Below are 24,064 nucleotides of genomic sequence, written 5' to 3' on the forward strand. Positions count from 1 at the left end.
ATAACACCCTTATTACCTTCTAGTGTCTCAAATTCTGATTAGTCAACAGTGCTGATTGCTGCATGGCATGCCGTTGCCCATCTTCTTTCGGCTCAGCTGCTCATGTTGTTGCTGTTATTTGATTACAACACAACTTGTGCATTGTTTCCCAAAGTTGCTCTTCGTATTGTCTATCTTAAAAACTTGACATTGGCCAGGGGAATGGCAGGGATGGGAGCCAGGGATGGGAAACTTTCTCTACATCCGTTGGTGGGGAGGACAGGGAGAGAGAAAGTAAGGCAGAAGGAACGCATGCATGAAAAAGTCTCCTGTTGTAAAGACTTTTTGGAGTCTGAGAATGAATGTCAATTGAGGTAATTTGTGTGAAAGCGCACTGAATGGCACAACATTCGACACAAGTGAAAGATCAATAATGAACTAAAAAAAAAAACACCAAACAAACCAAAAATCCCCAAACAACCACAACAACCCTAAACAGTGACTGTGTATAGAACACAAGAAGACAGAGGGCTCTAAAATGGGGCTTCTTCACCTGGCATCCAGGAACTTTTTTTATAATTATACTTAAATATTATTGGTTTCCTTTGTAATCCTAATTTATTTAATACATTTAAAAACATTATTCTGAGAAAGCGACTATGCGCATCACCAGATTGCCAGAGGGGTCCAAGGTGCACAAAAATAAAGTTAAGAACCCTTGGCCTAATTAAAAAAAAAGAAAAAAGAAAAAAAAGGTTAAGACATGTTGAAAAGTAGGTGTTGGAAGTGGCCTCACCTGGAATGTCCTAGAATCAGAGAGATCATGTCTTTATCACTGCCCTGGGACTTGAAAATTGGAACCATTGCTCAATGCCACCACCACCACCACCACCATCACTACCAGCGTCTCATTGAAGAAGATGAAGTGCTCTCTGTTTTAGTTACAGCTAGGTAGGGGTGGGAGAAAGTGCCATAATGAAGCTTTAATTTCAACGATTCCTTTGTTGTGACCCCTCAGAATCTAGTCATCGGGAGTTGGAAATGCTGACACAGGAGAAATGCAACCCCATTACAGGCCCTAAATCTGTCATTGTGCTCTGGAGTCTGCTCTGAAAATAGCCAAGCTCTTTTTGTAAATTAAAATCGGTGTGAATGGGAACAGATGTTGGCATGCTTTACTTTATCTGCAGGGATCCCAGTTAAGGGGGAGGAGGGTCAGCAAGGTTAGATGGTAGGAATTATGGCAAATGTGCAAATGACAAGATCGACGGTTATAGAAAGTCTGTTCTGTATAAGGATATAAGTAAACATAATTAGTAGTTACTTTTGATAGTCCAGATGATGATTATGCCTATACTACTATACCCAGAGAAAAAAAGAAGGGGGCTGTTGTCGATCCCATCAGAGCTTGTGCACATGCGTGCTCTCTCTCATCCCATCGCGGATGGGTCTAGCTTCCATTTCTCTTCATCACATCGCATTCACTATGAACCAAATGGAATTGGGCAGTAGGTGTTATTGGCCAGCATTATCTGAGCATAACTTTCTACCATTGATATTGAAGGGTAGTCTTTGTACACTTTTCATATGTGTGTCAAAAATAATGAAAATGGGTTATGCTCTAAAAATGTACCACTTATCAACTAGCTTGCATAGTCAATTTAAATAAGTCTAGCAGAAGTTTGTCTTGATTTGAAAAAATAGCATAGGATGAATTTATTTATAAGAACCTTAATAGTTTCTCTCAATTCCTTTTACATTTTAGATTACCTTATAATTTTCTAAATCTACATGAACAATAATGATCAATTTTGTCAGCATTATTCACACCTTTTATTAATTTAACATAGATGAATAAATGTGAATGTTGTGAAGAGTTGATTGGGAATAGATTTTAAATCTGACAGTTAGATTACAGGGTACCTAAGAAAAAATGGCTCTTTCACTAGGTACCTAGTAATTTAATTCTTGTTTGAAATTATTATAATTTATTACAGTGTGTGGGTCCTAATGAATGTCTACTATTAAATGAAAAGGAGAAATTGAAATTAAGATTATGAAATTCTTTTAACTCATATCTTAAAATCGTCTTAAACAATTCAGGATGTATTAATAAGCTATGTAGGTTTCTTTCCATTTTCTGTAATGACAAATAAAAACATTTTTGTCAGAGCATAAGGAGATCAGAAAATGCTGAATATGGATGCCTTTAAAGCACCAGTCATACAATATTGGCATTTTCAAGAAATGTTAGTGGCCATTATAACAGCATAAAAATTGACAGCCTCTTTCAAACATTTCTTTGCATTATATGCTGGCCTCTCTAGCAGTTCTGTTTTCCAGAAATGGCTCGCTGTCCTGGGTATTACATATTTGGCTTAGGGTGGTATAGACCTGTGAGCTGTGTTGATATAATGTCATTTAAAAAAAATCCTAATTCCAGCTACTGGGGAGGTTTTGTAAACTGAATAGAAATTTTAAATAAAAACTCCCAGAGAAAGGACAGTCATTTTAAATAATCATTATCTCCTAGTTTTTAGATCACTTGAAAAATTAATAAAATGAAGATTGTCTTTGTCTTTTTTTTTTTTACTATGTCCATGAGAAAAAATAGCAAAGATGCTATATAATACTGCTCTTTTCTTCCATTTCCTAACCTAAGGGATAATCCAAAAAGCCATTTGAGAGGACCAAGATTATCTTACCCAGGAAGAGGAGACTTTTCATTTCGCCTTGATGATTAGCAAATAATTTTACGAGAATCAAAAAAAAATTGTATTTAAAAACATAAACATGCTGTAAAAATAATTCTTAATACTTCTTTATGTTTTCCCTGATTTTGGGGGGAGGTTCTTCCCCTAAAAAAAAATGGACATGCATCAATAAGTAATGTATTAAGAGAGAGAAAAGCATGAATATATTTGATGGGACACCTTGTATATTTTATCAGACAGTATTGTACACATTGTTTGTCACTGTCTTTAGCAGGGCTCTGCGCATCATAGACCTCATTGGCAATTTTAAAGACTGTTTTAAATGCATAAAGTAAAATATGTAGGATTACAAAGGAAACTGATTACACTGAAATAACATTACTAACATATATGTGCATATGTGTTTATATACATACAGAATGATGAATCCCAAGTTAAGAATCCCTGCTTTTGAGGAATATTCATGTCTGTATCCAAGTGTCAGGCCTGCTCATTGGCTGGGCAATGTTGTAGTTAGCCTCTTCAAAGCCCCTCTGATCCCGGAAAATAGAATGTGTCTTCCTAACAGAGTGGCCAGTTTGATGAGTGGGCAGCTGGCGGTTGGATTGCTGCTCAGGTTTTCCATGTATGTGAGCAGCTCTGCTCTTGGGTCCAGGAGCTGCGTCCCTGTGTGAAGCAAGCCAGGCCTTCTGTCTTCCCTGCCTTCTTACCTCCTTTTTTGCCTTTGTCAGAAGAATGCAGGGAGAATTCTGCCTGCTTATTTAAGGGGAGGTGATTTGTTGCTTCCTGATAAAGTGGGTACCTTTGTTGAGCTCAAGTCGACTCAGGCCCTGAGAGGCAGAAAAGACAGAGCTGTGTACGGCCCTCCTCTTCTGGTGATGATGGTCCTTCGGTTGAGGGCGAAAAGCAATGTTTACGATGGTTGTTGGATAGGGGAACAATTGGATCAAACTCGTTCTGCCCAAGTTCCTACAAATATGACAGTCTTTTCTCATCAGTCAGTAATGTCCGCTCCACGTGGTCACTGTTTATCACTGTAGCTAGTTCCAGCAGTAAAATTCTGGTGTCCATCCCTCATATACAATTACAGAAGAGTAAGGCTGGCCAACTGGGACATGGGTGCAGGTTAGGAAGAACAGCCTTTCTTATGCAGGAAAACCAATAGTGATGTAGGAAAAACAGGCTTCTTAACATTCTTTTTTGTCATGTGTGACCTTATAATTCTAAAAATGTCAAAATGTTAACTTGGAAAAGCATTGGCAATTAACAACACTGTCTTGTTGGATCTCTTGAAGGTTCCTCCCCCCCACCCCCCACCCCCTTTCTGGTGCCTGTTTGAACTCTGACTGAAAGGTGGAAATATGTTTGCTCTAACATATTTGATGTGATTGAGATGAGATTAAGTGGTTTAAACGATTTAAAAATTATATTTACATTAGTGCAATCTGTTAGCTTTAATGCTAATCTGTCTTTTCATTTGCTTCGTGGGGTAACAAACTGGGCATGGAGGGTTAGATCTTTTCAGAATATCAGTCACCTTAAACTTGGGGTTCTCCCAGTAACCAGCCTCAGAGTTCTCCAGGCAAAGTGGAGTTCACTATTTAGACCTTAACTGTACTTCTTCGCAATGACCTTGTGGGGGTAGAGAAGCATGGCCCAGTGGCACTTTCCAGCTGTATGCAGGCTATCCGTCGGGGGTATAATCATGCTCAGTCCCAGCACTGCAGGCTTGGACATATGTTGAGTTTTATTTCTTTCTTCTGACATTAATCCTATTCACCAGCTGTTCTGCCAGCTGCCATTCTTCAGCTTGGAGATTACATTTTGGGGGATACCAACAAAGGTCTAGTTGACCACTGCTCTCCCTCCCTCCCTTCTCTCCCACCCCCTTCCTCCTGCCCCATTTACTTTAGAAATGATTGGATTGGGGGGTTAGGAGGACTCCATTTTTTTTCTACTCTCACCTCAGTCCTCTTCAGATCCTAGACTTTAATGTGATTTATGATCACTTTGAGTGTGTTAGAGATAAACCTTTAAAAGAGCCCTGATTACCACCTTACTTATAAATCCCCTTTCCATAAAAAAAGTCGGTAGTTTACATTGAAGACTGTAATTAATGTTTCTTATTCTATTATGTAAACAACATCAATTAGTGGCAAAATCTTCTGATGTCCTAAAATCACATTAAAGACGAAAAACGTGCTTTCATTCTATTTTTCCCCCCAGGTTTCTGAGTGTATCTCCATTAAAGATGATACATTTTTTGAGCTATGGTTTCACTAATCTAGTTTGAACGGGCTATTAAATCTCTGTTACACTCATAACATATACTAATAAGTAGTATAGATTTCTCACTTCGTATTCCAGATGATCTGTCCATAAGCAGGATGTTAAACATCTGTAGTTTAAGCCTTCTGGGACCAACAAATGCATTAATGCTGGAAAGAAATGTGGCCTGAGCAGTAAGGTCACAGACCATGTGGTAAAGAAGCGACCCCAATATCATCAGGTCCACATGCATACTTCGGTGGTAATCCTCCTATTTTCATACAGGGGGGAAAGCCTAATAGATTTAAATTGTAATCATTCTCAGCCCACATTTAGTATATTAATGGCAGCAAATACACAAAATCCCATATGCCTTATAATTCTCTTAGCAGATGCTTTAACAGCTTTTGCTGCACTGCTCCTCACAATAGCGGCTTAATAAGTAGCCACTTGCTTTCCTCGGTAGTGGGACTAAATGGTAGCATCAGTGATTGCTGTGGACCGCTAAATAAGTAGCAGAGATTTTGCATTTCCCCACCACTTTATAGGACTCATGTAGCTCTCAGAAAGCAGACTGTAAGAAATTCAGTTTTAATCAATCCAAAGGGCCAGCAAGAGTCACTGGAATAAATACTGCCCTGTCTGTGGCCTTAGTCTCTTTTAAACTCCATTATTCCTATGGAGCCACCATCTCATTGATGAGGGTATTACCTGCAGCAGCAATGCAGATCCCACCCCTCCATGCCTCCTATACCATGGGACTCTCATCCATTTTTTTCCTATAAGTTAGTAATGAAAGGGGATGGGATGGAAAGGGGGGTGGGAGTGGGGCTTCTTATGTTTTCTTGAAAATAAGCCGCAAATGGATATTTCCAGAAGGTCCAAGAAATTCTCATCATGCCAAGTCCAAGTGACTTGTTGAGTTGGGAGTAAAAAAGAAAGAAAGAAAGAAAGAAAGAAAGAAAGAAAGAAAGAAAGAAAGAAAGAAAGAAAGAAAGAAAAGAAAGAAAGAAAGAAAGAAAGGAAAAGAAAATGAACCATCATGGATTGACAGTCAAGAGTGCCTATAACTAAATCTATAGAAAAAAGTTCTACCACTCGCCTTTTGGAACAAATACATAAAAAGAGTGAGAAATAAAAGGAAGAAATATTCTCAATTCCCCCAGCTTTGGCTCTCCCCTCAAAGCTTTACCAGGAGTGAACCCCCTTTACTAAATCCGGACATTCTATTTATAGCAATATTCCTCTTTCCATTGGTGGCCAAAGCGCTGCTTATAGGAAAACCTACAGGTGACTAATAGGAGTTGCTCACTAAGTGGAATAATGAATAGTATTAGGTGTCAATTAAATCAAGCTTCCCCGAGGTGCAGGTGCTCCACAATGTACTGACACATTTCAAGTAGCTATGCCACTTCACCCATGCATATGAACAAGCACATTTGCATATTAAAAAGCTGAAAATTATTTAACTGAAGCAAAAGTCTTTTAGAGATGATGGAGGTTATTAAAACTGTTGACAAGAAAGAAGGTAATTGCCTGAAAATGAGAGATGACATTCTGCTATACACAGGGAACGTTGTTTTTGTTGTATTGTGCAGCCGTGCCTGGGTGTATAACCTATTACATTGAGATTGCTCCTATGCAATTAGACCCTTTTTGTCCTCACTTCAATAAGGCTATGATTATGAAGGATTGAAGAACACTTGGCATATTGAATGTCTGTTGTTTTTATAACTTCGTCAGAAATGACAAAACACGTTTTGTGTCCTGTTTTTTCTTTGTAGGCTTATTGATTCTGTGATTATAATATTCATAAAAGACAATGTGTTCATGGCTGAACACTCTGTCATTTATACAGGTTTTATTTTTTTTCCTCTTTTTTTCCCTCTGCTGCAACACCGTACTCATTTGAATGCCAAGGTGTTAGTCATAAGATGAACAGATTTTTTTTTTAAGTAAAAGATGAATAGGTGAGAAGTTGATCCTACTCATCATTCCAACTATTGCTATGGAAAGTGTCTAAAAAAGAGGAATGTTTGGGGAAAGTTTCAGATGGTGATAATTTGCCAGCTCACAAACTTGGAAGTGGTTGGGTTTCTTTCTCTTGAACATGAGGAGCTGAAATTCTCCCTTAAAATATTGGTGGCCATGTTTCTATGGGCCAAACCGGGGATGAGGAGCATTTAGTAAATAGCATGAGATCATAAATTTAGAACTGGAAGGGGCCTGAAGGACCATCTCATTCCTTCTGTTTTATAGGGGAAGCAAGCTAAAGCATAGAGAAGGGAAATTACTCGATCAGGATCACACAGGTAGGAAGTAGCAGGGCTTTAGTGTTTGAACCCAGATATATAAGGTCATAGATTTAGAGCTGAAATAAATCTCAAAGGTCATCTATTCCAATGCCCTGCTTTTATTGAAGAGGAAACAGAAGGCCAGAAAGGATAACAGACTTGTCTGTGGTCCCACAGGTGGCAAGTGGCAGAGCTGGGATTTGAACCTAGGTCCTCTGACTTCATATGTAGTTTTCTTTCTTCCACTGTGGGACACTGCCTTTCAGCATGAGCCCCAGAGGACAAATTTTTGGATGCCCTAGGAAACGATGGATTGAAGTTGACTCCTGAGGTTTGAAGTGGAGCTGACTTGATCCTCCACAGCAAAGATTGCTTGTGAAAAGATTTTATTTCCAATCATCTTAATTGGGTTGATGGACATGGAAACCCCAGCACCAGTAGGTTTAATTTTTAATAGATCCACTCCAGGTCAGCAAAGTGTAAGTTCCTCTTGTCATTGTCATGACCCACATTCTTCCCTTGGAGCTAGTGTTTTTGGGGGACCTGGGAAGGACTTAGGCTTCCTCCACCTACTCTTCTAGATGCCTGGTGCCACTTTTCATGTCAAGCTTGTGCTGATCCCCTTCCACTGCAGTGGCATATATACAATGAGGAAATCTAGGATGACTTTGGCAAGTATGGAGTCTTTGGGGAGCTGGAAGAAGTCCCAATTGGCCCATAAAGTTTCTAGAGTGTGAGCTAGTGTCCCCTCCCTTGTCTTTCATGTTGCCTTTTTCTGTATAATGATGATGCTTCTCTTCTGTTTTGCCACATCTGGGCTTTAGTGAATTAAGAGGCACACCTAGAATCCCTGTTAGCAGCTGTCAACCCATTCATCTAATCTGACATGTTCACTCTTTGAGCCAGATAGGGGAAATATGGCTTTAGGCATATCCTTTTTGATTCTACCAAAAAAAAAAAAACCAAAACCTAAAACTCAATTGCCTTGTTCTCTACAAATCCACAGTATTATTATTTCCTGTCTCCTTAAGGAAAGCAATGCTGATAAGACCATACAACTTAAGTGAGTATGCTCCTTGGTGACTGAAGAAGGGAGAGTGGGCCAGATCCTACTCTCTATCTGCCTTCCTGCTACATAGCCTCATTCTCAGCTCCTCTCCATTCAAGTCTGCCTCCCCACCAATTTCTAAAGGAGAAATTTGTTCCGGTTGCTTCTTTAGGTCTCATTAAGAAATTGTAAAGGAAGATGATTAACTCAAATTTGCCTATGTGTATTTAGAGGAGAATCAATCCATTTTCTTACTATTAAAAAAGTTTTCTAAAATGAATCTCTTGTGGACTAATTGGACTCTTGCTTCCTTTGAAATAGCACTTTGGGGTGCTATTCTTTTTTTTTAAAGAACATGTTTTAGCATCATTTGCATAATTTTGTTTACTGCTTAAATCCATTGTTATTTGTCTTTGTTTTTATTAATGATATGAATTACACTAATTATTAGTAAAATAATGATGTCTTCACAGAGGACTTTATAATTACAAAGGGTTTTGTAGACCTCATTTCATTTGACCCTTCCAACAACCCTTTGAGTTACGGAACACAAGTATTATTCCCATTGTACAGATGAACAAACCGTATCTCAGAGAGGGGAAACGACTTGTATCTAAAAGGGATCAGAACAATGACTTAAGCCCAGAGTCAGACTTAAATCTTGCATTCTTTCCACTGCCTCACTGTCTCTTTATAAGAAAGTGACTGTTGATAAGTTTAATGTTTAAGAAATCAGGGTTGGAGAAAATTTTTCATTTTAATTTGAACAAAAAAAGTACACATGATGTATACTCATGTGAAATGTGGCTAAATTAAACTTGCAAGCATATACTCCAAGAACTGAAGTGATGGAATTTTCTGTTTAGTGCTACCTTTTGGGAAAAAGGAACTCTGTGGTAATAGCTCATACTCATGTGGCAAGTTGCAAAGTGCTTTCCTGAAAACAACTCTGCAGAACAAGTAAAATAGATTTGATTCCCATTTTGCAGCTGAATGAACTGAGTCCAAGAGAGTTTGTGTGACAATAAAAAAACTCACCCTTACTGATAAAGTGCTTTCTACAAAGAACTTGCCTCTCCACAAGTCTGTGAAGTAGGTAGTATAAGTTTTATTATCCCTGTTTTTGCAGATTGAGAAACTGAAGCCCAGAGAGTACAACTAATAGCTGGTGAAGCTGGGATTCAGACCTGGGCCTTTGGACTGCTGATCTTAGTGTTTTTCTCACTATCTTCCCCTCCCTTTTAGGGCATGGACTCTGTATCAATCATAAATACTCCTCCATATTTTAACCAGAGGCTCATGGTGGGGTAAGGACCTGGGGATGCTTTCTCGGAATCCAGATTAGAGAAAAGGAACCTTTTCTGTCCAGCACCCTTCTAGCCAATCTGCTTAGAAGCTGGGAGCAGGGTTGAGTAGAATGTTAGGTCTTCATCTCTGCATGGCAATGGTTCAGAGAGATGAATCTAATGTAAGCACTAGCTGAGTATTTCCTTTTCATGAGGGACACCAAATAGAGAAGCTAGCTTGTCTCTAGGGTAGGATGAGTGAACATGAGAATGAAAACCCACTGATGAAAAGACTAGGAATGGCATATAGAAGAGGAGTTGAATGAAGGGTCTGTGGGTTAATTGGGAGTACAGTGTAAACCTGTGTGGCCACATAACGAGATCACCTAGGAATGGGCCTGGGCATAGTGGATCTCCCTGAATTTGGGTAATCTCAGGAACTGTCTCATGAGTGGGGACAGAGAGGCCAGATAGATTAAGAAAGCTTCTCTTTGTCTCAAGGCCCCTAGATGGGGCTGCCACTCTAGGAAAAATACCATTATGTTCTTATCATCTACCTATCATCTACTGACCATCCCCTCCTGTCCTGCCATCCTCCCCATGGCACACCCTTTATAAGCCCTGGGTAGTATGCCTTCATTGTTACACCAAGCCCCATTCCCTGAGTCATGCCAACCCCTTGATCCCCAAGCATGTGTACATGTGTGTGTGTGTATGATCTATGTGCTCATCATGCTTGTGTGCCCATGGGAGGTGTTCAGGAGTTTTTTCTGTAAACTGATATTTTGGGACCTTTCCATAATGCATCCTCTTCATCATGATACCTGACATGTATACAATATTTTATAGTTCATGCACAGCTATTTGCATCCATTATTGTATTGGACCCTCACAACAGCCCTCTGAATGAGGCAGAGCAGGGGTTCTTAGCTCCTTTCTACCAGTTTGAAAACTGGAACTCATAGACATGAAGTGACAGATCTAAAATCCTAAGGCTAGTAAATGGAACTGTTGACCAAAAGCCCAAATCTGTTGTGATTGTTTTTATACCCAATTGCTGCTATTCCTTCTTTTTAAAAATATTTTATTAAGAGGTTAATATTGACTACCCATGTAACCAATTAAACTTGTAGAAACTATTTATACTTAATTTTGATTCATAAAGTATCATAACAGTTTTTCAGTAACTATCTCCAAATCTTTGTCAGGATTCTTTGTTCGTTCATTCTCATTCTCATTCATTTTTCCTCCTATGTCGTTATAGTTAGTGGGCATTGCATTTTTCTACCAGGTTGCTTATTGATGAAATAAGGAAGTTACCTTGATGGAGAAGTTGTGTGCAGAACCCACTATTTGTCCTAGTCTCCCAACCTGTCTTACACAGAAGGCTTGATCTGGACAGGCTGGGCAAACAGAAGTGTATTTTGCATTAATTGGCCTCTCAGTAAGTGTGGCATCAAGCTATAAAATGGTAAAAAACAAACAAACAAACAAACAAACAACCCACAGCTACCTCAGTTCCATAGAAAAGATGCCCACATTCACGGGCCTGCTTAGTTGTGCATCCAACCACAGGCTCCTGTCTTTGCTTTGGGTGTTGCTCCTTCTGTCTGGCAGACAGAGCTAGCTAGGATTACCATTTTGAAGGCAGCAAGGTACAATGGAGTCACCGGACCTGAACTTAAATCCTAGTGGTGAATTTGGGCACTTCATTTGGGCCTGAGCTTCCTTACCTATAACAGAAGGGTGTTGAACTGTACTTCTGAGGTCCTTTTCAGCTCTGAATTTATATCCCTCTGTTGGAGAGATAATATCTCTAATAAGAATTTTGTGTCCCATCTGGAGTCCTTGTGCAGGTGTTTATTTCCAGGAATATGACTCAACGTAAGAATAATTTAAAAAGATACTTTAGTATGTCACTTCTTATCTCCTATCCACTTTCTCATTTGAATCTTACAAAGATCCTGTGAGGTCATTATCCCTATTTTTACAGATGAAGCAAATAAGGCTCAGAGATATTAAGCAACTTGCCCAAAGTCACAAAATAGGTGACGAAAATGGAACTCCCACCCTGTCGTCCTGAGTCCAACATCTGCATGCTTTCCACTATGTCAAGCTTCTGCTGCCATAGCATTCATTCAGTAGGTCAAAGTTCATTCAAACCAGGGCCATGCTTCTGATAGCTAATTTGAACTTTCTGGCAGCTTGAGGCCGCAGAGGCAGGCATGTACTAGGACAGAAGCACCTCATTTGGCTTCTTCTTTGGCTAGCCACATGGCTGCCCTATATTATGCCTGTGGCTTTGTGGACAAGGAGGTTCTTTAGGTTACGAGAGTGGTCATTCAGAAAAGTGTATTGGGTTATGGACAGATCTTAATTGGAGTAGTAGTAAAACTGCCTTTTGCCACAATGTGCCTCTCTTCAGAAATTTAGGAGAACAGAAATGAAAACTTTTGAAGTCACAACAAATTGTATTTCTTGAATTTCTAGTGCTTATACCTCACCAGGAAGTTCTTGCTAAGTTTTTTTCTATGTAATTTATTTTTTCCCCCAATTACATGTTAAAACAAATTTTTAACATTTAAAAAAATTAGAGTTCTAAATTCTATTTTTCGTTCCCTCCCTGAGATGGTAAGCAATCTGATATAGGTTATACATGTGCAATCATAAAACATTTCCATATCAGTCATTTTGTACAAAAAAGACTCAAACAACAACAAAAAAGAATGGAAGAAAAAGAAAGAGAGGAAAAACAGCATGCTTCAGTCTGTTATTCAGACAATATCAGTTCTTTTTTTGGGGGTGGATAGCATGATTCATTATGAGTCCTTTGGGACTGTCTTGGATCATTGTATTGCCAAGAATAGCTAAGTCATTCAGAATTCTTTATCGTATAATGTTGCTGTTACTGTGTACAACACTCTTGCTTCTGCTCACTTCACTTTGCATCAGTTCATGGAAATCTTTACAAGTTTTTCTGAAATCAGCCTACTTATCATTTTTTATATCTTGTTTAAGTTTTAAAGCAATTTCTATAATTAAAAATTTGTAACTTGGGGCTCAGAGTCATTTGCATAAGAATCTCCTAATTGGTAAAAATGATTATGCAATGCTTCCTGCAGTGTTTAGGCATCTCTACATGTTGACTTCTTTCTGAGTCTTCCTCTCCTTCCAGGGGCTTCTTCCTAAAGAGAATCTGGAACCATGTGTCTTCTCTCTTGGAAACTAGAAAAACAAGGATTTCTCTTCTCTCAAGCTCTCAATAGTTTAGCCCTGATAGAAGCATTCGTAATCATTTCCCACCAATGAGAACAGTCTTATGTAAATGGACTTGAGCTCTACATTCCATTATTGTGAGGAATGCAAACATATAATTTCATGTGATGTACAGGAAAAGTTAAGTAACTGGGATGGCCAGGGAATGTAATGGTCAGGAAACTGGATGATCGGAGCAGGAATTCTTAACCTCATTTGTGTCATGGATCCCTTGGCAGTCTGGTCAAGCCGGTACATCCTTCTCCAAATTTTTTTTCCTGATTGATTGTTCAGTTGTTTCAGTTGTGTCCAACTCTTTGTGATCCCATTTGGGGTTTTCTTGTCCAGGATACTGGAGTGGTTTGCCATTTCCTTCTCTAGCTCATTTTACAGATAAGGCAAACACTGTAAATGACTTGTCCAGGGTGACATAGCTAATAAGTGTCTGAGGCCAGATTTGAACTCAGGAAGCTAAATCTTTCTGATTGTAGGCCCGGCTTTCTTTCCACTGCACATTTAGCTACCCTTTATACATAGAGTTATAAAGGAAGTCAGTTATCTTGAAGTACAGTATCAAAATGTTTAAAAAAAATTCATGGGTTCTATTAGGAACTCTTAGATTAGAGAGAATAAGGGTCAGAGGATGGGGTGGTTAGGCAGTAAAATAATCAGGAAATGAGTTGGTCAGGGAATGGATTAGTAAGAAGTACAAATAACCTCAAAACCTATACTCTGTTATTCTTACTTGCACATCATCTTATTCATTATTCTTGGTTGAGCACCTGAGAACATATGCTGTCATAGTATCTAGCAGCCTTTGGATACACTTGGCTCCCAAAGGCCTAAGGTACTCCATTACAGTATGACTTGTTGAGTCAGAGTTGGGAGGAGGTAGAGTGCTGTCAGTTTAAAGGCATCCACATTAGAGGTGTGCCAAACAAGTGTTCACAAAGAAGAAAGAGCTGATGACTAGAGGTATAAGTGATCTTGATTGTAGAGAGATCCGGGAAACTTTATTAGCCTCTTCATCCATCCCTACTCTTAATAGCTAACAGTTGTGGTCAGTTTTGATAACATCTTGGATTATTAGTCCCTATTACTAGTTGTACCTTTATTGATGATAATTATAAATGTTGTCACCCTTATCTGGGACCATTTGCCATGTTCTAAATTTAACTCAAATGTAATTTTCTTTTCAATGGTTTCTTTCTTTGAATGTTTTAAGAACTGCGACTGGCATTGTCATGTTGTGTCTAGCACCAAGCAAGCATTTATTATGAGGCTGCTGATATACCTGCAACTGTGATGTATTGGGGATAAAAATATAAACATGGCTTTTAAAGGGCTTTAATTATACTGAGTAATTTTTACAAATATCTCATTTGAGCCTCACAACAACCTAGCTAGGAGCTAGGTGCTATCATTATCCCCATTTTACAGATAAAGAAAATGAGATGGAGTAACTTAGTTTCACACACCTAGGTAAGTATTTGAGGCTAGATTTGAACTCAGGTCTTCCTGATTCCAGGCCTAGCCCTCGATCCACTATGCTACCAGCTGCCTCAGACAGTGTAGGCCAGGTGCCACCTCCTATTTAAAGCACCCCAGGTGTTAGTGCTCCCTCATCTCTGCTTATCTGATATACATATTCTATCTCCTGGTAGAATATAAGTTTTTTGGAAACAGGAACTGATTTTTTTAAATGTTCATTGAATTATTTTCTGAGCATGGAGTAGTCAGAGACTGTAGATGATGGGATGGTTAGAAAAGAGAATAACCCCTAAATGGAATGGTTAGGGAATGGAATTGATAACTCCCTAAGGAAATCTTTTGTTTTAAGTCCTTGCTAAGAATGTGTCTAAAATGTGAGTCTGCTTTCCTTCTTTAGCAAATAAATAAAGGGAACCTGATAAAATGGTTCTCTAATAACTCAATTTATTCTGTGCCTAAAATTTGAACATTGACTTCCAGGGATGGATAATGGAGGTCAAATATACCAATTTATATATATTGTATCATGTGATACCTAGCATGTAGCAGGTGATTCATAAAGGCTTGTTGACTGAGTAACGTAGTCCTCACAACTGCCCTGTGAGGTAAGTGCTACTGTTGTCCCCATTTGGGTTAGACTGAATAGGAATGATAATTGACATTAACATGGCATTTTACGGTTTGCAAGCTCTTATTTAGTCCTCACAGAATCCTCCTGAGATAGATAGGTATTATTATCTCCATGTTACAGATGATGAAACCAACACTGAGGAAGGTTAAATAACTTGCTGACAGTGATACTGGTTGGAAATGTATTTGAAGCCAGATCTCTCTCCATTTAATGTCCAATGTCCTCACAACTGTGGTCATTTCTTTAAAAACAATTGTACGGCATTAATTACTTTGAATTTGCTGCTTTCTTCTCAAGATGAGCTTAGAGAAGAATCTCATTCACCTTAGTTCATTGGGATCTATCTGTGGGGATCTAGCTGGCTATATACTGTCTGGGATGGTGGGACGGTGTCACTGAGGCTAACGCTGCCGGTTTGTGCCAGGTAGTTTCGCTGGCTAAAACTTAACTCTCCTCTTAAGCTGCAGACAGTTCTCCTCCACCACCCCATTCAGTTGTTTTACAAATGTATACCCTTGGTTATATAGGATAGTGGGGAAGGGAATGTGGATAGATGCTCGAGGCATCTCTGCCACCATTCCTGGAAGAAAAAACCCAAAGAACACATGTACTTTCTTTGGGGTGTGGGAGAGTGGGAAGATTTCCCTACAGTGCCTGCAGTCATGGCTTACTCTGCCAGGTGAGCTCATTTTTTTTTTTAACATTTTGGCTTATCTGCAGAGCACCGAAATGCATTTTCATAATGTGAACCAGACGATGTTCCTGACATGTCTTTATTAATAATCAAAGAAAGACTAAACTGCATTCACTGTGATGTTAGTGTTAAGCATCTTTGATTGTGTAATATTTTCTTTGGAAATTGATAGCACAAGAGTGATGTAAAAAAGTTAGCTCCCTTGGAATATATTTGATTAAATTGACCACCTGATTTCCCTAGCACTTCAGCAAAGTTTACCGTGATCATCTGCAGATATTTGCATTTCTGCCAATTTCTAGAGCTTTAATCTACTTTGAAGATGAAATGGCTAACTTTCTTTCTATTCTAAGTGGATATTTAAAACTTTTATTTTTCTCAGTCTGTTTTATTTAAAATTTTTATTTTTGATAAATTTGATTGCTAACTTCAATTTTTTAAAAACATAATCTGGACTTCCTGTTGTATCCTTTTCTATCTCGCATCCAAGAGAACCACTGTGTGACCTTGGTCATATCACTTAATCTCTCTGTGCCTTAGTTTCTTCATATGTAAAATGGGGATAATATCTGTCACCTACTTCTCAGACTAGTTGTAAGGATAAAATGAGATCATATTTGTAAAGCACTTTGTGAACCTTAAAATGTTTTATAAATACTGGCTCTTGTTATTTGCTATTATGCTTTTTTGGGGTCAAGTTTATTATTTTTTTTATATTTCAAAACATTCATTTTTAAAATTGCTTGTGGTTGTTCTTTCCATTTAGATTATAGCAATCAGCTGTGTATATTTCTTTGCTGGCTCTGCTTATTTCACTTTGCATCAATTCATATAAACCTCTTTATGCTTCTTTATGCGTGGTTTGTCATTTCTTATGGTAGTGTAATTTCATTACATGTATATCCCATGCTTTGTTTAGCCACTCCCCAATCAATGAAAATCTCCTTTATTTCTAGTTATTTGCTAGTACAATAAGTGCATCTATCAGTATTTTGGAGTACTTGGAGCCTTTCTGTTGGTCAGTGACCTCCTGGGGTATATACCTAAAAGACGAATCTCTGATTCAAAGGGTTTGGATGTTTTAGCACCCCTCACTTCTTGCATAATTATAAATTGCTTTCCAGAATGGTTAGAAAATTAAGAGCTCCACCAAAAATTCATGAATGTGCTTGTCTTTCTACAACCCCTCCAAAATAACTATTCTTATCTTTTGTTATCTTTGCCAGTTTACTAGAGGTAAGGTGAAACCTCAAAGTTTCTTTGATCTTCATTCTTTCTTTTTGTTTTTTAATTAATGCTTCAGAACATTCTTTTGAATGGTTGTTAATGGTTTACAAATTCTTCCTTTCAGAAATACTTGGTCAGGTCCTTTGACCAATTCTCTATTGGGAGATAGCTTTTGATCTTATCTATTTCCATTAGTCATCTATACATCTTGAATACCAAACCCTGATCAGAAATATAAAGATGTTTTCCCAGTTGATAACTTCCCTTTCTGTCTTACCTATGTTAATTTTGTTTGTGCAAGATATTTTCAGTTTCATGTAATCAAAACTATCTATTTTATAATTGCCTCCATCTCTCCTTTAGCCAAGAACTCAGTTTCTACCTGTAGCTTTGAAGGGTGTGTGATCTGCTTCTCTTCTAAATCTTTATGTAATGATATTTATTATTCGGGTCTCATTTCCATTTTGAATTTGTTGTGCAATATAGTATAAGATGCTAGTCCAAGCTTAATTTATGCCACACTGGTTTCTGGTGTTCCCAGCAGTTCTTCTCAAATAGGGAGTTCTTTCTGAAGTCATTGAGGATTTCAGGCTCATTAAACACTGGGTTTTTTAGTGCCATTATTTGTAGTTCTCCTGTGTTTGGTCTGTTCCATTGATCTACTTTTCTTTTTTAACCAATACCAAATGGTATTTATGACTCTTCCTTTATCACATAGGTTGAGTCTGAAAGTGCTATTCCCTCTTCATTTCTGCCTTTCAAAATGATTTCCCTTGAAGTTCCAGCTCTTTTGTTCTCCTCAGTGAATTCTGTTATTATTGTATCTAGTTCTGAATAGTATCCTCTTGGTTGTTTGACTGGTACAGAATTAAATCCATAAAGTATCTTTTTCACTAGAGAGTAATTCTTGCTATTATAAGTAAAATATTGATTAAAAGGGGCAGCTAGGTGGTAGATAGATGGCTGGTTCTGGATTAGGGAAGACCTGAATTCATATCCAGCCTCAGACATTTACTAGTTGTGTGACCCTGGGCAAGTCACTTAACCCTGTTTGCCTCAGTTTCCCGTATGTAAAATGAGCTGGAAAAGGAAGTGGCAAGCTAGTCCAGTATCTTTTCTGAGAAAACCTCAAATGGGGTCACAAAGAGTCAGAGACAGCTGAAACAACTGAATAACAATATAATTGATTAAAAGCAATGTGGGGAAATGGGGGAGAACTAAAAATAAGTGAAGAAAGTCTATATTCATTCAACATGCATTTATTATGTACTTATTAAGTGCCAGACGCTGCTCTAGGTCCTGGGGTTAGTCAAAGGCAAAAATGAAATAGGCCTTGTCCTCAAGGAGCTTACATTCTACTGGAGGGGAAATATGTATACAGATAAGCCAATACAACATATGTATAAGTAAATTAAAAATAAAAAAGATACTCTATTTGCCTTGGGCAACCAGAATGAACTTTGCAGCACTGCGAAGAATCTAATTTTATTGTGAAACAATTAGTCCAAGAATTATAATTATCAAGTCCCCGTATGCCATAGATCCTAGAGGCAGAGCTGGAAGCAACCCTAGAGGCCTGCTAGTCCAAGCCCCTGACTTCATAGGTGAGGAACTGAGGCCCAGAGAGGGTTAGTTATTTGCCTGTCACTCAGGGAATCAGCGGTGTTTGAATATATTAGAGCAAGCAAGAGGGGGTAGTCCTAACTTGATCTTGGGCACCTTTGCTCTTTCTTGGCAAAACCCGCCATCCTTTTAAGCCATTAGTTATTTTTTAATGGTAACTACATAAGGGAGAATTACTGTGATCTGGAGGAAGTAAGTCTATTCAGTGAGTGAAGTGTTGATCCGTTTTTGCCAAGGAATCTGTACTTTGTTTTGAGCATTATATGCCAATAGCAGAATCAAATGTGTGGCAACCACAATCCCTACTTGACCAAGTGAAGTTGATTTGGGGTTATTGTAAGTCCTAGAGGATTTATTCTACTGTGTAGGTCTCAGTAACACAAAGTGTGTCTGAATGAGAAAGGAAAAGATCTGGTTAGATTTAACAGCTTTCTCTGAAATAACACTAACCAGCACAAACTTCTCTTGGTGCTTTTAGAATAGATTGTCTTTGTTTCATTTACGTTGGGTTCAAGCCTGGATGAAAGAGGAAGAGAGATCGAGCAATCATTTGTGTATACAAGTTGATTCTTACATCTAATTTTGTAAATAAAAGCTGAAGCAAAATCTCATTCTCAGAAACTACCTAGAGGAACCCTATTTGGAGTAATTAATTGTTCCACTTTCCAAGCATGAATATTTGGGGCAGCTCTATCCTGTCACACAAAATCATTTAATCCTCATTATAAAATTATCCATGAAGTGAGCACAAGGATGATATTGTTAGTTTTTTTTTTTTTGCTGTTACATTAACAGGATAGTAGGATTTATCAAATGCATTTTTTTAAAAAAAAATAGAAATTGACAAGTTTTCTTGTTTCTGAGATGTTCAGACATAATTGAAATTGCCTGCTTCTTGCATGTATACTGTTTGTGCCATCTGCTACCTAAAATTTGTTCTGGATATTTGCCATTCAGCCAAGAGTGGCACCAATAAATCAATTTTCATTTTTATTTTAGAGTTTTTACTCTTCTACCATGTTCTTTTTTGTAGCTTATCTTTATTATTGATAGGATGAACCCACATATTAGGGATCTGGTCATCTAAGTTATCAATCTGGTCTTACCTGCTTTGGAGGTTTGCTGTTGTTCTACCTGGTTTGTATCTATTTAATGAAACTTGATTTTCAAAGGTGGATATGGAAAACGTATCATTCATAATGTTTCAGAATAAATAGAATTGCAGTCTTCCTGGTAATAGCTGCATTGAAAGTGGTAGAATTCTATGTCCCCTGAGATTCATATCAGAGGATATATTTGTATTTCTGTGATGTGATTTCCAAATACCAAGGAGTGGGTGTATATTAATTTAAAAGTGGTGTTGCTAAAAATGTAGAAGGGTATTTAAACCTCACAGCTGACATCACAGCAATGAAATAACAAAATAGGCATAAACTTTTTTTTGGACAATCAACATGTGGATGGCTGCCTTATTAAGCAGGAATGAAAATCATTCCATAATTGGGAGGAATTGAACTTGTATGAAGTCTTCATTTTAAATAAATAACACCCATTGAAACATAGTGCCACTGGGCTGAGTCAAAGAATAGTGTGGGATGAATAGGGTATTACCCCACAACACTGACATGCAAGAGGAAGCCCTTTCTTTGGGGAAGGATGTCCATGACGACTACGGTTGTTGCATTTTTCCCTGTGGTCCTTTGCTAGACCATATCATTCAGGCTGCCATCACCACCACCAGGGTCCTGTTTTCATCACATCTCTCTCCAAAGGTCTATGTTCTTCTTTATTCCCTACAGGGGCAAGTACTGGACTGTCCTTTGTCCTCTTACTCCTCGTTGGTTTTTACTTTTGTTTATTTTTTAAATTTGTATTCCAGTGCTTAGCATAGTGCCTTATACACATAGTAAGCACTTAATAACATTGGTTCTATCCCTCTATCATCCCTCTATCTATCTATCTATCTATCTATCTATCTATCTATCTATCTATCTATCTATCTATCTATCTATCTATCTTTCTATCATCTATCTACCTATCTCTCTAACATCTCTTTCTGTTTAATTTTATCTTCTATCTAATTTTATGTCATCTATTTCTATGTCTCTCTCTCTCTTCAAAGTATGTGTGTGTGTGTGTGTGTGTGTGTGTGTGTGTGTGTGTGTGTGTGTTTGTATACTCCAGGTGAATGAATTCATATGTACGTCTCTGAATGAATACATTAATGAAAACAGCATTTATTAAGCATTTACTCTATGCAAAGCACTGTGCTTAGACCCGAGGACACAAATAGAAGAGTAAAATATTCACCTTTCTCAAGGGGTCACATTCTAATCGGGGAGCAGCCACTAGGCTTAAAAAAAAAAAGATTTCCCCGATTAACACCTGCTGATTTCTGAATCTGAAGAGTTGCCAGTATCAGCAGTGGCAGTCTTATTGTTCGTTTCTAAAACTTTACAAGCGTGAGATTTGTTCAAACAGCAGGTCAATTTGACATTTTAAGGAAACTGATAATATTGCAAGGCCAGTGGTTCCTGAAAGTGTTTTGGTTTTGTTTTGTTTTGACAACTTTCAGCTACTTACATACTATCTCATTTATTAGATTCAAACATCTATGGTTCCAAGGTGCAATGAGTTCTTGGTGCCAGTGGGTAAAGCCTGTAGTATTTCATTTGAGTTTGCTGGCCTTGCATTTTATGTAGGAGCACTACTCGGTCTAGGTCTTCCTTCCAGGAATTTTGCCATCCTTGATGGAACCATTTTTGTTTAGACTGTAAATATTTCCTCCATAAACTCCAACAAATAGACAATTAGTTTCTGAAATGGGAATTTTTTTTTCCATTTCAAAATCAAATTTTAACTTGCAGTAGGAGAGCCCTTGTCTTGGGAGGGTAGCCATTTTTTTTTTAAACCAGGGATATGATGAAGCACAGCCAGAGGTCACTCATTGGTTCTGTCTTTCTGTCACATATGCTCCAGTAATTAATGTTGAGGACTTTCTCTTGGAACAACCCCTTGCATTTCTATGCATTTTATCAGGCCAATCTGCAAATGTGTAAATGGAAGTTGAAACAAAGGAAGTAATGTTTATAAAGGGGAAAGAATACTGAATTTGGGGTCTGGGGACCTGGGCTTCAATCCTGGCAGCTGTACTTACTATCATGTGACCTTGGATAGGTCATTTCCCTACTATGAGCCCATTTATAAAATGAAGATTCAATGATTCAATTCAATTAAAAAAATGTTTAATGTTAGCTATGTGTATGATGTTGTGATAGACACTTGGGATACCAAGTCAAAAGTTAAACAGCCCCTCCCCTCCAGGAGCTTGTTTTGTATTGGGAGGAGACAGTACATAGTACTAGGGGGAAACATATACACAGATAAATCCTACATATGTGTGTATATAGTATATATATTTATGTAGTGTATGTATATGTATATATGTGTGGAGAGAGAGAATGCAAAGTAATTTTTTTGGGGGTGAGAACACTTTTAATAGGTAGAGGGAGGGAACACTTAGGAAAGATCTTGTATAGGAATGGCACCCAAGATGAGCCTTGAAGGAAACTAGGGATCATGCATTCCAGGCTGGGAGAAAACTTGTACAAAGGCTGATCTCTAATGTCTCCAATCTCTGAAATCCTACTCCTGTTCCTCCAGACACTGAATAGCAAACTGAGCCTAAACATCCTAACTATTATGAGGGATCTCTCTCTGGATAGATTGTCAAGTCATAATAAAGGTATAACATGAAATATAGGGAATCTCATTCAATAATGTCTATTATGTAGCAAGAAGAAATTTGCCTGCAGGACCTATGTATCATGTGTGAATCCACTGAGAGGAGCTAAATGAAATTTCATTTTTGTCTCCTTATGATGCTTCTTTGTAGCCATGTGTCTTATAGCTGTCTGGACAGTCCTTATTTGTATTCATTTTTAAGAATGCCCCTGTGCACACACATGTACATGCAATGGCCATGGAAGAAGATTCTGAATATGGACCAGTTAGTGGATCATTTGAACAATTGTCTTTCTGTACTCATTTGTTCCTATGTGAGTGTGTGTGTGTGTGTAAGCAAGCATATATAAATCTCCCTTTGCTCTTATACTGTTATGTCCTAGATATAATTTGGGTGCTAAGTGTACTGCCTCTTGAGGGTCATCTTGCAGTTTATTGTATTGATGGCTGGTAGTCCCTTATATTTTATAGTGTTCAGAGTTTCCATTCTCATCTCTTTGGAGTACTTTTATTTTGTTGTAGCTGTCATCTTGAAAAACTAAGTGAAAGTGAAACAAAGACATAATGACTGATCTGTTATGAAATTTATCTTGTAAGGAAAAGCAGAGCCACTCATACATACCATGCTATCCTATATTCCTTTTGAAGATAAATCTCATAAAAGAGCTCCTCTCCCAGGGCTCTTCTGCTCTCTGGCTCCTGCCCACAGAGCCATGTCTTCGCACATGGGGCAAGCATGGAATTTCACACAGATGGGCAGGAGGATTTATTTGGTTGATTTGGGCTCAAGGTGATCATTGGGCATGATACCTGTATTTTATTTTTTTAACCTAAAGCAATTTTCTGTTGGTGGTTATGTTGTGGACTTTGCTTCTCCTGATCTCTGGATACTTGTTTGGAAAATCTGATTGGAAATTAAAAATTAAAAGACAAAATTCTGTTTTTAGAAATGTTACTTTTAGTTCAGCTGGAAGAAAATCTCCCTTTTTTGGTGCTACTCACTTTCAGGTTAATTGTTTCAGATTGTGTAGAATTAAAGTTTATCTAATGGTTATTGGATTGACCTGACTCAAGATGAGTCAGTGTTGGCACAGCAAAAAGATCTGGTTTGAGTCCAGCTTTGACTAGCCCTGTGATCTAGGCAAGGCATTTAACCTCTCTGGGCCAGTTTCCTCATCCAGAAAATGGGGATAATATTGTTTGTAATACCTACTCATAAGGTTAGCATAAGTATAGTGCTGTGTTAACTTGGAAGTGCTATGGAAATGTAACATTATTGTTGCTCTTGAACATATTTTATCCTTACAAAACTTTGGCTTGGGTATTTGTCACAATGTAAGGTTTCAAAGACTTTATGTCCAACAGTGAGATTAAGAAAAAGAAGGTCTTTTGATTATTGAACTAGCATATTACTTCATTTTCTTTTATCATAAAAAGTATCTTAACACTTTGAGGTTCATAAGACACTGTTGATAAGCAAACCTGGAACACTGTGAGGTCAAAGTATTATTATCCACATTTTATTGATAAGAAAACTGAGGTTGAGAGAGATTAATGACTTAACCATTGTCACAGAATTAGTGTTGGCATTATGAGTCAAACCCAGGTCTCTTGACTCTAGGTCCAGAGTGCTTTCTACTGTATCAGTCCCAGACCTGCCTGAAACATGTCTATCCTTAGTATCTATCGACACAAATGTATGCAATCACACACTCTGCTTTTATCCATCTCTTTTGCATACTAGCTCAAGCTCACATATACTCTCTGCATCCCTCTTACACACTATATCCATTTATTTAAAAACATTCAC

General features: G+C 38.0%; 1 protein-coding gene across 1 annotated transcript in view; it reads left to right on the forward strand.

Moving 5' to 3' along the window:
• SOX6 (SRY-box transcription factor 6) overlaps positions 1–24,064 on the forward strand; it is a 520,387-nt gene that overhangs the window by 191,867 nt on the left and 304,456 nt on the right.

Source organism: Phascolarctos cinereus, unplaced genomic scaffold, assembly GCF_003287225.1.
Source record: "Phascolarctos cinereus isolate Bilbo 61053 unplaced genomic scaffold, phaCin_HiC Scaffold_9;HRSCAF=440, whole genome shotgun sequence".
NCBI classification, from domain to species: Eukaryota; Metazoa; Chordata; class Mammalia; order Diprotodontia; family Phascolarctidae; genus Phascolarctos; species Phascolarctos cinereus.